Here is a 15,677-nt window from a genome sequence, read left to right as displayed (position 1 = left end):
CAACTAACAAGAATGCAGCAAATAGTTTCTGGCTTGTAAGTCAACAGCAAAACACTCGTCTTTTCCAGCAGCCATTTTCCAGCAGATACAGCGGTAAAACCAGCTGACCAAATGTGCTAGAGCTCAGGTTAGGTTGCTAGGTAACAGTTTGCTGCTGATTTGTGACGTTACATTCAAGAAGTTCAGTTTCCATAAAACACCTGAACATATTGAGAGAAACTGGTTGAGTTTTTTGAAGCATTTTTGTTGTTTTTAGATGCAGAAGAAACACGAATGTTATTTAATTAAACGCTGTTAATTAAATAACTAAAGGTGAGGAGCAGGAGATTTATTTTTAACCAGTTGAAGCTAAAATGGACTATTGAGTACTGGGTATCAGACAAAAGTTTTTCTATGTCTTTAATATAAAATGTTTATATTTTTGTACAGATTTTTATTAATTACTGCTCTGAATATGTTGTTCTTCTGGTAAATTGTCTTTTTTTCTGTTTACTTCAGTTAATAATTAGTTACAAAATGAGTTGACAATTATTTCAATAAGTGATTAATCACGATTAATCACGATTAATCGATTCAGCCCTAATTTACCTGTGTTAATATTAGATGTTTTTAGGTGAAGTTTGACTTTTGAAACTGTTTGTTGTTCTTGAATCATTTTATTTGTAAAAAAAGCAGAAGATTAAAAGCATTTCAGAATTTAAGACGAGTCAATGTCACATTATAAATGCATATGAGGATAAATTATGTATATTTTATGAACTTAACCAGATTAATGTGAGCTATAGGAAGCATTGCAACAATAAAGTTGCATTAATTTATGAGGACAAACTTTTAAGATGCCATAAAAGCTGCAGAGTGGATCCTTCCTTCCATGATGCGTTCAAATGCAGCTCGTCTCTGTTTTTTTTTTTTTGCTTTCGTTGTCGTCCATCGCTCCCCCCCCCCCCCGTCTCTTCCAGGAACCGGTCTGGATCAGGTTCCTGCAGATCAATGGAGATCTGGGTCCGCACCGTTTACCTTATCGCTGCCAGTATTAATGCTCTTTTAATCTGCTCGGGATTACAGCCATCGATCCACGTCATCTATCTGCCCCAATGCTGCCTCACACACACACACACACACACACACACACACACACACACGCACACACACACACACACACACGCACGCACGCACACACACACACACACACACACACACTTCAGGGAAAACGCAGTGTGAACGGAGAGCAGGAAGAACGACAAACACGTGTTTCTGTTCGATATCTGAGTGTAAACGACTTCATCGACTCCAGAGATGAATCATAAACACTGAGAAAGAAAATAAATAATATTTGATATTTACTCTAGTTTGCTTTCTAATTAAATGATTAAATTAAATCAAATAAAATACAAATATAACATATAAAAAAAGACATTTAAAACTAACTCTTAAATTATCATAAATAAAAATAAGAAAATAAAAACAAGTCATTTAAAATTACATAATCAAATATAATCAACTTAAAAAATAATAAAAAATCTAAAAATGTATTTGAGTAAAAATTAATTTAAAACTAAAATATGTAACATTAGAATTTAAAAAAGTAAATAAAAATGCAATATTTTGAAAATATTAAAAACATTAAAGCAAATTAATTCTTGAAATTGTAATTAATAGAATTTAAAAATCAATTTAGAAACAAAATAATAAAAATACAATAAATTTACAAAAAAAAAATCAGAAATATAATTAAGAAAAGCTCTAAATAAAAATTATAAATTTTGTGATGAATAAAAATTAAACATTACGTCTTAGGGAAGAAACTTGTGCTGCAGCTTTAATGCAGGATGAATAGAAAATGTATAAATTAATATAATACACAGTAAATATGACATACATAGAAACAAAAAGGAAAAACTATTCTGGGGTATTTAAAATATCAACTGGATAAAATTATTAAAAAATAATTATAAAGAGTTTCTTGCTTTATTTCTGGCAAAATGTGATAAAAATGATGTCAGCTGCGTTTATCAGACTTGATGTCGTCGGTAGAAACTGCATATGATTTCACAGCTGAACTGTGACACTAATAATATATAATAATAATGAGTCGAGGAAACGAAACAGAGAAAAGAAACAACAGAAACAAAAATCCGACTGCTAAAACCTGGATGAGTCTGGAGTCTCAGCTGCAACATGCTGGGAGTTTTAGAATCACTCATTCAAATCAACACAACTAATTAAATCACATAAGAATAAATAGAAATATCTGATGTTATATATATTTCATCATTATGCCTTTTTTGCATTAATATTTATTTTTCTAACAGTACACCATGTGTTCAGACTTTGTTTCTGTTCCACATGTTTTTCCACGTCTTTGTCTACAAACTGATTGGAGAAAACTGAAAAAATAAATCAAAATCTGAGAAATGTCGACTCACTTTTAGTTGTAACATAATGTATAGTGTTAATTAAATTAGCCAATAAAACATCTTTACATTTTATTCTGGGATTTTGCTGACAGGGAGTGAAAAATCAGGCATGTTTGGAGCTCCGTAGCTCAGTGGTACTTTTAAACAGACGCTCAGTTTAAACGTTGGACTTTACGCAGCTGGACTGTTTTCACTCAGATCAAACTGGATGTTTTTAGATTTTGACTCTGAATGTGAAAATATTCTGCCGATATTTAAGCTGTTTCCATGGCTGCAGCTTTATCTAAACATGGCTTCATCAAAGCGAAGGTATTTCTGTCTCCTGTCAGCCGGTGTGTCTCTCACCGCCGCCGGACTCACGCGTTTCTGCCGGACCCTCCCAGAAAGCCATGAGGCCCAAACTCCAATTCAGTCTCATTAAAGAGCAACTAAAAGTTAAAACCTTTTTATCCTCACAAATATAATTAATGTTTTCACAAAGGAAATGAAAATGAACAACCAGAATCTTCTCACCGTTGGAATATTTCTGATACGGTTTATAGTTTATGTGTTTATTTATTTTTCTCTCCCTCACACAACTTCTGCTGTTTCCAGACAAAAAAACTCAAATCGTCATAGTAACCCTTTAGCTGCATTTTATGTCATTTATGACATTAAAACTATTTATTTCAAAATGTTGGGAATCATTTAATGTTACAAGACGGAAAACTGACTGGAGCCCAATTTGATTAAACTGAAGGCTAATTAAACAAAGTCTGATTTAATCTGGGATCATTTCAGTATTTTTCAGTTCAAACAGAAAACGATGAATAGTTTGAATGAAACAAACAAAGGATTTTTTTATCTTAAAAGGGAAATAAATTTATTTTGGCTAAATTACTGTTTTCTTTCAGCAATTGTCTGTTTTCTTGTGTCTGAACACTCAAGCTAGTGATGATCAGTTAATCACGATTAATCCGATTAATCCGATTAATCCGATTAATCGTTTCAGTCCAAATACGAATGTTTGTCTGACAATGTGAAAAATCAGCAGGCAGAAACGATGAAACGGTAACCTGGCAACAGATGCAGCAGGTCCTGATTTCATCTGGAAAACATTTGAAATGTTTTCAACACAAAGCAGCCGAGCGGATTGGCCGAGCGTTTCCTTCAGACGCCTGTCACGTTTGATTTGACCGCCCTAATAAAGCTGCGACAGAAGCATTTTCTCATCTGAGCCCCGGCCGCTCTGGGCTCTGCAACAGCGCCGCCGCCGCCGCCGCCGCCAACATCACGCCCTAATTGATGTGGACAATCACTGCAGCGCTGCTCCCTGCAGAGCTACGAAATATTTCAACTGTTTATCACAGAAACACAATATGATCTGAAAGAGATTATCTGATTTCTACAATACAGATGTGTCTCTTTGCTGCTTTCAATGCATTTTTCAGATGCATTTAATTGAAATAATTTGCATTTCCAACACCAGATGACTCTGGTATATCTCTAATATAAATTTTAAGGCAAATGAATGTTCTACAATTAATCTCAGCGTATTAGAGACTCTGCATTGTCATTTAAATGAAGCAACATGCCAAAAATAAACATTATTGAACTATTAGTAATATATTAGCAGGTTATTTCAGACGTTTGCTGTGATGTTTTTAATCCTGAACTAAAATCATGAGAAGTGAGAGACTAACGTCATGAACCAGTGACTCTGTCCAGCAGAAACTCCGTTTACCGTCCAAACAGCAGGAAGTTGGACTTTACCCGCCTGAACCACCATCTTCATCATCACAGTTTACGTTTTTATTCCAGTTTCATCACAGAATGTGCAGCTTAGATTTACTCAGAAACTTTCTGACCCAAACTTTCTGACCAAACCAGTTTCATCTCCACATGTAGTTTAAACACCAGATGTTTGTTTCCTTCCAGCCGGTTTCAGTTCCACTGCTGCAGGATCTGCAGTTTCCTGTCCGATTCCCTCAAAGTGCCGAGAAAACTCGACCAGCCTCCTGGATTCTCCTGTTGTGTCCCAGTTTTCTTCACATGGGAACCAGACGGTTTCTTTATCCTCTCATCTCTCATAAAACACGTCGGACTCGTCAAGATGTCCGGCTGTCTGCAGCAGGAGGTTCTGATTCTGACGATGTTTTCAGTGCAGCTCGTCGTTGGTCCACAGCGACTGTTTGATTTAAATTATTGTTCTTATGGCTGGTGAAGGAAGCTGCTTTATATTGTGCAGCAGTTTTTCCTTTTCATGTTAATCTATTATTATAACAAAACTAACAAGAGGAAACAGAAGTTTCATTGGATGAATAAAAACATCCAAGAAAAAAATTTATAATAAAATGTTTAAAACGTTAAAGTGAAAAGATGTGGCCAAAAAATACTTATGATTAATGAAATGTCCAATCTCTAAAAAAATCTAAAAACATTTATAATGTGTATTTTAATAGTTCAAACACCAAATATAATTGATATGCATTAATACGCAGAGCAGAAACAGCAGAAACAGTCTGAGCACAGAAGCTAACATCTACAACTTCCTTCTGCTTTTGAGGGCTGAGCCAATCGGCTCAAACACTGAACTTTATACAGCTATATTATTAATTTGAGATTGTTGTGAGTATAAACAAGAGTCAAATATTAGAAAATTATAACATTTTAGTCCATTTTAATGATGCTACTGAGCAGCGGATCAGTTCCCCCCACCGATGGATCAGGCACCAAAGCTGCTCCGCCCAGGGCCCACATCCTGTTAACTCCGGCCCTGCTGGCCCAGCAAAGCTTTAAAATATAAACAATAAATTTCTGTACCAAATTAGAGCTGCTCAAAACATCACATTTCTAAATGTTTCTTACAAAATCAATGTGTGTAAAATTATAACAGTTTTTACTGTTTTTATTGTCCACAGTTGATATTTTTATCCAACCAAGATCAGAAAAAATGCAACATCAATGCTGCAATCATTTTAAAATGTAACAAAATGAAGAGCAGCCAAATGAAGCGAGGCGTTAATTTCAGAACGTGGCTCTGACTGCGCTGCATCACTTCAGGATGTTTACCGACTCATCAGCGGGAATAAAGTTGGACCCAAACTTCGTCACGTCTCACTTGCAGCCTCCGGCGCTGCTATCGACAGGCTGAGACAGAGATAACTGTATCTGTCAAATCTTCTCACACGGACACAAACAAACATCACGAGTCTCCTGAAATCCACTATCACTAATCGATGGCGGCCTGCGCGTGTGCAGGAGGTCAGGGGAGGAACCCTGAAATGGACGCAGGCTCTCATGGTACCTGCTGGTAATCTGCTTCATAAAGCCGAGTCCGGCCTCATTAATAATGCACCGGCGCTGCTGCTACAGGATGCATAAAATGGAAAATATCTCGGTTCCAGATTTGCTGCACAATTTCACCCTAAGTGGATTCTTAAATCTGCTTCTGGTCTGCATTAGAAAGGTCATGTTTACATCTGCAGCAATCCTTCCTGCATAACGTTCCACATGAAAATCATTAATAAAGTCATGAGCGTCCATCGCATCACTGAGGCTCAATGTACATTTACATGATTTATGGTCTTCACTTTGGTCTCAACGAACCTTTTCTCAAGGACAAGTTTGGTCACAGAGGTTTTATAATTCAGTTTATTTGGTTTTTATTGTTATTTATTTTGATATTTAAAAGGTTTTTTCAGTTCTGCTGTTAAATGTCTTTCAGAATTTATTGATTTTTCAGATGTTTTTGGAAATTGAAAGTTAAACGATATTATAATTTACATGATAATTTCTGGGACCATTCAGAAAACATTTTTGACAGGCCTACTCATGTATGATGGCTCTTTATTTATTGGAATTAAAATGCAAATCTTTCAAAATCTGGAAATTTGGTTTTTAGCGTCACAATAGTTTAATTCTGCCTGTTTTTAAAACAACTAATAAATCGACATATAATCTGAACAATCATTCTTTGAGATTCTTTAGAAATGTAGACTGTGGACCATAATATTAGCATTAGCATCTCTGCTGCTACATGTTTTAAGCTTGATTAGCTTTGCTGATGAGCTAACTCCTTTTAGAACAACATGAACGCAACAATAGTGTTTTCCAGCAGTTATGAACCAGAAATTAACTCCCATTGGACAAAAGCTGTGATGTTTTATATAAAAGTATAAAAACTAATCAATCAACTTTCAGCTTAGCACATTAAAATCCATGTAGCAAAATAATCTAAATGAACGTATTAAAGGCTCAGCTCTACTTTTTACTCCTCATAGAAGTCATAGACCTCAAAATGAGCAGTTATAACCTTGAAGCATCAAAAGTTATCAAAATCTTTTAGCTGCATCAAACCGGGCGGGCGCAGGTTCTCACCATAGGAGAAACAAGCTCACAGCTGAACCAGACACGCGACGCGTCACCACAGATCAGCACGTTCAAAGGTCATGTAGTGACGTCACTTTAGCTCCACCCACTAAGAACAGGAAGTGACGTGTTTCGATGGGGGAAGTCCTGCTTTTACACTCAAACTCGTGTTTCTGGTGACAAGAACGTTTGATTCCAAATCACACATTTATGAACCGATTTTCTGACACCTTGTGAGGTCAAAGTTATTAAAATTCACTCCTTTTTTGGGAAATTAATATTTTAATGTTAAAAAGTGAAATAATTTGCCAGTGGACCGAGAACTTTTTCACCAATATTAAGGAATTGCTTTGAAACAACCTTCCATATGTTGCTGAAAAGTTACTTGTAAGTTAGTTTTGTATTATTTGAAGTTTACTAAGATGCTTACACAATAAGACAAACTTATCTGGAAAAATGTGGCATTTTTGCAGCGAGTTTACTTACTTACATGAAATATGCTAGGAAGAGTCAAAGTTAGAACACTGTCCTGTCAAACATGGTGGCGGCAGCATCATGCTACGGGTCGGTTTGGTTCTAGTGCTTTGGAAAATATTAATACAGTAGAGCAGAAAGGCCAAAAACCTCTTTGGAAAAATTAATACAGTAGAGCAGAAAAGGCCAAAAACCTCTAAATCCTTTAATATCACCTCAGATAACAACAATGACTCCAAACTCATCCAGGATTTATGGATTGAAAGTTGGATCAGAACCAAAACCAACCGATTCTAATTAACTCAGAGCCAAACGTTGACATTTCAAGACATTTTGTGGAGAAACAAGTTTTATCTTGATGATGATAATTAAGTTCAGGCTTTCTGTCATTTTTCACTGGTCTTCAAAGGCAAAGCGTCCAAACAATGGACTCCTCCTTTCCGTCTCCCTCCCTCCATCTTGCCTGGTTAACCCGGCTGCGAGGTGAAGAAGAAGTGAAGTGAGCAGACCGAGGCGGGTCATGCTGAGATTCCCATCAATAATTCATCGGGCCGCTGCTGCCTCTGCTCTTGTGTTCAATTCCCCTGACGACCACATAATACCTCCTCCCCCCTCGCCGAAGGAGAGCGAAGGGGAGACCGGTCCGAGGAAGGAGAAAATGGAGAAAGGAAAGGCTTGGAAACGAGATGGAAGCAGGAGGAGATGCTCAAACTGTTTCAGGTTGCAGCTGCATGCTAAGCTAGCTAAATGAGAGGAAATTAGCTTTGAGATCCACAAATACTGTAACATGCTGATGCCTTTTAGCACTGAAATCACCAAAACGTCCAGGATTTATGTTTCTGTTTGCTAGAATCATTAATTTCCTGTTTTGTTTATTTTCTCAAGTCCAAACTCTGAGCTAACAGACCTGCTTCGTTAGGATCCCATCAAAAATGAGAAAAGATTATCATCAAAGCAAATAAATTAATTCTGCAACTTTTCTTATGATTTTTATAGCAGTTTGACTCATTTAACTGCAAACAATGAGGCAGAGAAGCGTAATAAATCTAATATAAACTCCTATGTTATCATTTAATGCATACAGTATTTTTTTTAACTCATTGGAAGATATTATGGGTTTTGAATTAAGTTAGCATCAATATTTGCATCAGAAAACATCAAGACAACGTAAAACAACTGATTTTCTGTCAGTGGCTCATAAACTCACTTCTCACTTTCTTCTCCTACTACTCTCCAATTTGCATTATTTCAACTGTTAATTTTATTTTTTTATTTCTGTCCATAGAAGCTAAACCTGGTCTGGCCTTCAGTCTTAATGACATAATGCCAACAACTAAACTTCCTTCCTTTTCTCCCGTCACCATAATCATTATTATTTTTGCTTTTCAGCTGGAAACGAATCAAATATTTAATCACAAACATGTTCAGAGATAATCAGCAAAAATGATGACAAAAAATGTTTCTTTTTTCATGGTTTTAGAAACACAGTAAATGTCCTGGGGTCAGGAACCAAACCTCTGACATGTGGAGAACCAATTAAAATTTTAGGTAAATTACAACATTACTGAATAAAAAACAAAGAAGAAAATCCTCTTAAAACTCTCATATTAGCAAATAATCCATTAATTTGCTGCATGATTTGTTTTTCTATGAATAAATAGAATAGTAATTAAGTTGGATGTTAAAAAATAACAAATTAGAGAGAAGAATTAAATGTAATCGGTTTCCAGTTCCTGCGATGCTGCAGTCCTTGTCTCCTGGTCTGGGGAAAATTTGCTTCATCTATTCTCTCAGATTCACTGCCCTGACCTTTGACCTCAGCTCTATTGGGTGCTTGTAGCTTTGCTGATGTAAGAATTGCTCCCTTTGTTCTGACAGTCACTGTAAAAAATACCTGCGAGGCTGAAGGAGCTTAATTTGATATTTTTACAGGAATTAAAGATGAAAACAAAACGTGCATCATTTTTAAAATGTTGAAAATGACAGAGAACTATTGTTTAAACACTTTTAACATAGAATTACATTATTTTAAAAACTGATTGGCAAAACAACTGGAGTCAGTCATAAATACTGACTTATTATAACTAGGATAAATTCCATTATTGGTAATAAATATTACTGAAATGTTGAACTTTAACCGTTCATGTTAGCATAACATTTCAATGTTCAGGTGTTAATGATGGCTTCTGTTTATTAAACAATAAAGGTTTATTTTGGCTCAACAGTTTTGAATCTTTTACGTCTCATTTTAGTAGAAGAGACGGGTTAGGATTGGGGTTGGGGTTGGGGTTAGGGTTGGGGTTGGGGTTAGGATTGGGGTAGGATTGGGTTGGGGTTGGGGTTGGGGTTGGGGTTAGGGTTGGGGTTGGGGTTGGGGTTGGGTTTAGGGTTGGGGTTAGGGTTGGGGTTAGGGTTGGGGTTGGGGTTAGGGTTGGGGTTGGGGTTGGGGTTGGGGTGAGTGTTTGGAGCAAACATCTAACTTCATTAGCATTTCATATTCAGTTATTTTTCTTAGTGAAGACGTTTTATTCATTCTGTAATTGTTGTCAACTATTGTTTGAATCAACTGAAAGGTTCAAATTAGCTGGTTATCACTGTTAGCAACCACTGATTATTAGCTAGTGGTTGTTAGCAACTGATTATTAGCTAGTGGTTGTTAGCAACCACTGATTATTAGCTAGTGGTTGTTAGCAACCACTGATTATTAGCTAGAAGCCTTTACGTATTTATTAGATTATATTAGCAAAACAGTTTTAATGTTTCATTCTTTGTGTTAGCTAAAGAGTTTTTGAGATTCAGTTGGTTATTTTAGAAAAACAGTTCTGGATGTTATCTACTGTATACTTTTAGAAAAAGACTTTCAGATATTAAATTATTTATGTTAACAGAAAAGTAATGAATGTTTATCTGTTAGCTAAATATTTTTGGGTGTTTATTTGTGTCAGCAAAACAGAGACAGATGTCAACCTTTACAGTTTAGCCAAAGAGTTTGGAAAGTTGGTTTGCAGAACAACTATGATATTAAGTGGGTTAGCTTGGAGTTTTAATTGTTATTATTGGAGTTTGTTCACATTATTCATTATTGTTCACATTATTAATTATTAGCATTTGAAACTGTTTCAGACGTTCCGTTAGCTAAAATCGTTTGGATGTTTCCACATTCGCTGAAAGGTTTGGACTGTTCCACTCTTTGTTTTGGATGAACAGTTATGTCATGTTGTTGGCTGCTATTTATTTTTACCGAGAAAGTTTATGATCGATGGTTGTCCTGAATATAGTTTTGAAAGTTCAGTTCTTCATATCAGTTTTATTGGTCATCTTAGCTAAATATATCTAGATGCTAACCTTGTTAGCTCTGGAGCTACAGATCTGTATTGCTAGCAAAATAATTTTGATTTTCAGAAGTTTAACTCTTCCTTTACTGACAAGTTAAAGGAATTTAATTGTTCAGCTAAAGACAAATTTTGGTTTTCAAACGCTTTATGCTAACATCAGCCACAGTCCGATGAGTCAGTTTCTGTTTTTCTGTAACTTTCTGGTTTAGACAAGATTAGCTTGAAGGATTAAAGAGCATTTCAGCTGCAAAAGACGATTTATTAGTTTCTAAATCTTGTGAAGAGAATCTGTTCTCAGTGAGGAGAAGAACCTTGAAGTGAGCAAATGACTCCAACTGATCGGTTCCAGCACATTTTACAACCCGGCCGGGACGGGAGGCGGCTGCAGCCTCCCTCCGCCTCCCGCTCCTTCGCTCCTGTCATTTCCTGTGAACCTGCCTGATGAAGCAGCTGTCTGGAAAATCAAAGAACCGCCTTAATGAAATCACAGTCAGATTCTGCAGAGATAATCTGATCCGGGTCATCGGCCCACTTATCAGAACCGGGAAAACTTCAGCACTAATTTCTGATGCATTCTTAAAGAGCAGCAGCAACTGATACAGTAATAAACCAACAGTTAGTTTCCCTTCTGGAGAAATGTCATACATTACATAACAATACGGGCAGACATTTTAAATTTCACGTGATCAGATATGATCATAATTCCAGCAAACTGTAAAATTAGACGTAATTTTGGGAAAACATTGACTTTACTCCTATTTTAAAAAGACAGATTTAAACAGAAATGTTTTATTTCTACAGCATTTATGTAGCAAAGATGCAGGTGAATAGTTGAAAATACTTCAAAATAAAAGAGAAAAATTTAATTTTCTCAACAATCAGAAGCTTTAATTAGCAAATTATAAAATATTTACTGAGCTTTTCATGCAAATTTGCTGTAATTTACAACTATTAGGTATTTTTTCACAACTGTTACGCACAAAAAAGTATTAGGCTAATTTTACTGATTTAATTCATTACATTTATATTGTTCACATTTGATATTTAAGCTTTTGTTTATTTTAAAGAGGAATAAAGAAAACATTTAAGGAACATTTAAAACCTGATATATTTACATTCTAAACATAAAACATAAAATGTTTTTAAAATCACTTGTTTTGTAATTAAGCTCTATTTTTAGCTAAAATTCATTATTTTTCAGATTCTTTCCTCCTCAGAACTGGACTGTTTGTCAAAAGAAGAAAATAACGAGTTGAGCTCGACAGTCTGAGGAAATATTGACATGAACTGAGCAGATAAAATGCTGCTGAGGCCAACAGAGATAAAGAAGGACGACTGTGATTCGCTGCACATGTTGCCAAACATCCCAAAGTTCAGGCTGTGATTGTGAAACGACCCAAAACAAAAAAACAGGTTGCAACACAAAAATATTATAATTAAACCCTGAAATTAATAATTCACGTGAAAGAAACGTAAAGCAGAGCAGAATGTATTTTATGTAAAGTTTTTACGCTGCAGCAGCTGAAATTATTGAATTATGTATTTTATAAAGAATCTTATTTTCAATTTATTCAGATTTAGCCATAATGTTTTGAAATACGTGTTTAGTCAAAATACAAACACATTTTCTTCCTCAACAAATCTGATGAAATACATTAGAATAATAAATGCAGATTTTTTTTAAAATTAAAGTTTATATAATGTCACAATAATTTTACTCCTGAAGAAAGCTGCTAAAATCAGTTTTAAAACAAAAATGTAAATTAATTGATTTAGAGCTAAATAAAAAAAGAAAAATAACCAAATAATTTTCTGGTATTTTTTAAAACAATATAATGAGGCATTTTAGGCATAAAATAAAAGTCTAAAATATGACAAACGAGACGCAACCAGAGCGTTTTCACATTAATAATAATAATAATAATAATAATAATAATAATAATAATAATGAGGTTAGAGCCACCAGAATGAGACGAAACAAACAGAAATGCTCCAGTTTTGCTCCAATCTGCCCACAAATCAATCAATACAGCGAACAGCCGGAGCCGGAGAGGTTCTGCAGACAATAGAGGACTGGACTCAAACCGGGTTTTCCTCACTAGAGGGGGCAGCAGACCCACCAACACATCCTCACAATCAGCAAATCCAACAGCAAATATTCCTCCAGCTCATAAGAACTGAACACATTTCATTAACACAACAGTCCTCCTCATTTTAATTCTTCATTTGTTTTCATTTCATTCATTTAACTGAATATTGGAGGTAAATTTCATTATTTTTCTGTTTTCGGCTCGCAGGGAGGAGGAAACCTGGAGCGTCAGAGCGGGAAGAGAGGGGCTGATGGAGGGGAATCCCACCACCTTGTCATTTCCTATCGATCCGGGTTTGTTATTGATCAATAATGGTAATCAAAACACCAGTGATCCCGAATAATCATCCACTCAGACGAGGAGGGCAGAGGAAACCAAAACAAAGCCGCTCAGTGTGGGAATTTTCTACGTTTCCTCCCAACCAGGAAATCAATAACAATAAATCAGAAAATCTAACATTAAATCGTCTTTTTAATATTTTTAACTAGACCTGATTCCAATAATTTTTTTTTCTGAAGCAGGGTGTACAAACTTTTTGTTAGATGAGCCAAAAGTATTGAGTCAATAAAATTAAAATGCAGCAAATAAAGATTTTTTTGGTAAAGAAAATGGATTTTATTGACTGTAGAAACAAAACTAAAATAGGATTTTGCAAATTTGAAATATTCAATTGAACACATTTATTTTCTGGATTTCTGTCTTTCTTTCAAAACGTTTGTTACTTTTAGCCAAGAATTTATTTTTACTTAAAAATGAAATAATCTGATTTGGATGCAGCAAATTAGGCTCTGGACCGAAGTTATTCTTTCTATAAAACAATATTTGTTTCATATTTAACACCCTGCTGAAATACTGGGAAAAGTAATTATTTGATAAAACGTGATTCACAAATAAAAAAACTTTTTTTTACAAATAAGTGATTTTTTTGCAGCAGCCAAAAGATGTTTCAAGCAACAACTAAAAAAACAAAAAACTTTTTTGCCAAATAAAAAAGTTTGTTTGTCAGCCTGAAGGAATTTAGTAACAAAAAGAAGAAAAAGAAAAGAAGTAAAAAAAAAATAACTATTTTTTGCCAGAAGATGAGTTGAACAATAATAAAAAACTTTTTTGTCAATAACTCTGTTTTGTTTTATTTGGGTTTTTTTTTTAGCCAGAGTTGATTTTGGCAAAATTATGTAAATTAAATAACTAATTAATTCCTCTTTTTTGTCAAACGATGCCAAAAAATTATTCCTGATGAAAAATAACTCGGGCCATTATTTCAACAAGGTGACAATTCATCAATAATCATTTTTATGCTGATTAAAATTGGAAAAAAGTGAATTGAAAAAGTAATTAACAAATGTATATTTTCTGTTAACTGAAGTCAGGGGGCACGATAACCAAATCAATCCTGGGGCCACCAATTGACTTCGGACGCCCCTGTTTCTCAGCCAGAGCCTCCAGCCTCCGCCCGACTGGAGGCTGGAGGCTCCAGCTCTTCTACTCCATGTTCTCCGGGTTTCTCCGGGTTTCTCCGGGTTCCTCCGGGTTTCTCCGGGTTTCCGGGTTTCTCCGGTTTCTCCGGTTCCTACCTGCCAACCTGAGCGCCGACATCCGCTGGAACTCGGGCTCCTGCAGCCACTTCCACATCCTCCGGAGGTCTCCCGGCCGGACTTTAGTTTACTCCAGGGCTTGGGGTTCCGCAGCAGGTCGGACAGCGTCCCCTGGGAGCGGCACAGCACCCGCTGGGCGAAGATGGCCTGCGGGATGCTGTACCGCTTCAGCTCCGCGGTGATCCTCTGCGCCACCTCCTTGGTGTTGATCTCCTCCAGCTGCCCCGACCCGCCGCCCCCCGCCGTCCCCGAGGAGGAGGGCGGCCGCTCCCGCGTGGACGCCAACACCGGCCCGTGCGACGGCGACTGGAGGTGCGGGTGGGGGTGGTGGCCCGGGTGGTGCATGCCGTTCAGGTGCGGCATCATCCCGGCCGGCGGGCCACCGAGGCCTCGGTGCTGGTGGTCGAAGTTCAGCATCTTGTCGTGGGTTGCGTGCGAGCTGGAGCCGTAGTTGTGGAGCCCCTGCTGGGCGCTGTGGATGGAGCCCAGGCCGTTGCCCAGCACCGGGGACAGGCTCTGACCCATCCCGGACATGTGGTCCTTGTACGGGCTGTAGATGTTGTTCATCCCCGGCAGCCCGCGCTCGTCCCGCATCAGGGTGAAGCTGCCGCTGACGTTCCCGGGCAGCCGCTGGTGGTGGTGGTGGTGGTGATGGTGGTGGAACTTGTCGGACACGGTGGAGATGGGCGGCAGCGGCTGCAGCGGGGTCAGGGTGGTGTAGGTGCCGCTCATCCCGGGGGACGCGGCGTCGCACGGGACGCTCATGGCGTGGTGCAGAGGCAGCGACAGCTCCGGCCGGTACTCCCCGCTGCCCTCCAGGATCATCCCGGACACCATGGCCGGCCGCGGCGCCAGGTCCTGGTGGATCCGGAGGCCCGAGGAGCCGCCGCTCATCAGCTCCGCGTCAGGGGCCACCCCGCCGTGGAGGCTGCCCAGGCCGTCCATTGTCATGTCCGGGTTCATGGCGTACGCGTCCAGGTCCTTGGCCAGGCATCGATAGGCGTTAGTGTAGGCAGTCTTCATTCATCTGTCCTCTCAGTCCATTGGGTCGAGCGGAATCGTGTCTCCTGCTGCTCCGGGATGGGTCAGAACCGGTTCCCTCCTCCTCCTCCTCCGGCGGCTCCAGCTCTTTGTGTGTTTCTGTGGATCAGACGGGCCTGTGCGGCGGCTCCCCCATATCCAGCCCTCTCCTCCTCCGGTGCTGCTCTGCTCCTCGGAGCGGAGCTGTCCGCGGTCCCTACCCGGCTCAACCCACCCTGCTGCGGGAGGAGGCGGGGGACGGACCGGGCCGCCGCTCCGGGGAGGCGCAACTGGAATGGCGGCTCCGCGGACCAATCAGAGCCCAGGAGGGAGAGGTGGGGGGCGTGGCCAAACGCGGGTCCGACCAATCAGCGAACTGAAGAGAAGCAGCATTTT

At 38.3% G+C, this 15,677-nt stretch overlaps 1 pseudogene; it reads right to left on the bottom strand.

The window, feature by feature from the left end:
* The window catches only part of LOC129353090 (one cut domain family member 2-like), a 25,972-nt pseudogene extending 10,484 nt beyond the window's left edge, over nt 1-15,488 (bottom strand).
* Nucleotides 15,489-15,677: the final 189 nt, after the last annotated feature.

This window comes from Poeciliopsis prolifica, unplaced genomic scaffold, assembly GCF_027474105.1.
Source record: "Poeciliopsis prolifica strain line A6 unplaced genomic scaffold, Auburn_PproV2 SCAFFOLD083, whole genome shotgun sequence".
NCBI lineage: Eukaryota > Metazoa > Chordata > Actinopteri > Cyprinodontiformes > Poeciliidae > Poeciliopsis > Poeciliopsis prolifica.
This window is presented reverse-complemented; position numbering and strand designations above follow the sequence as displayed.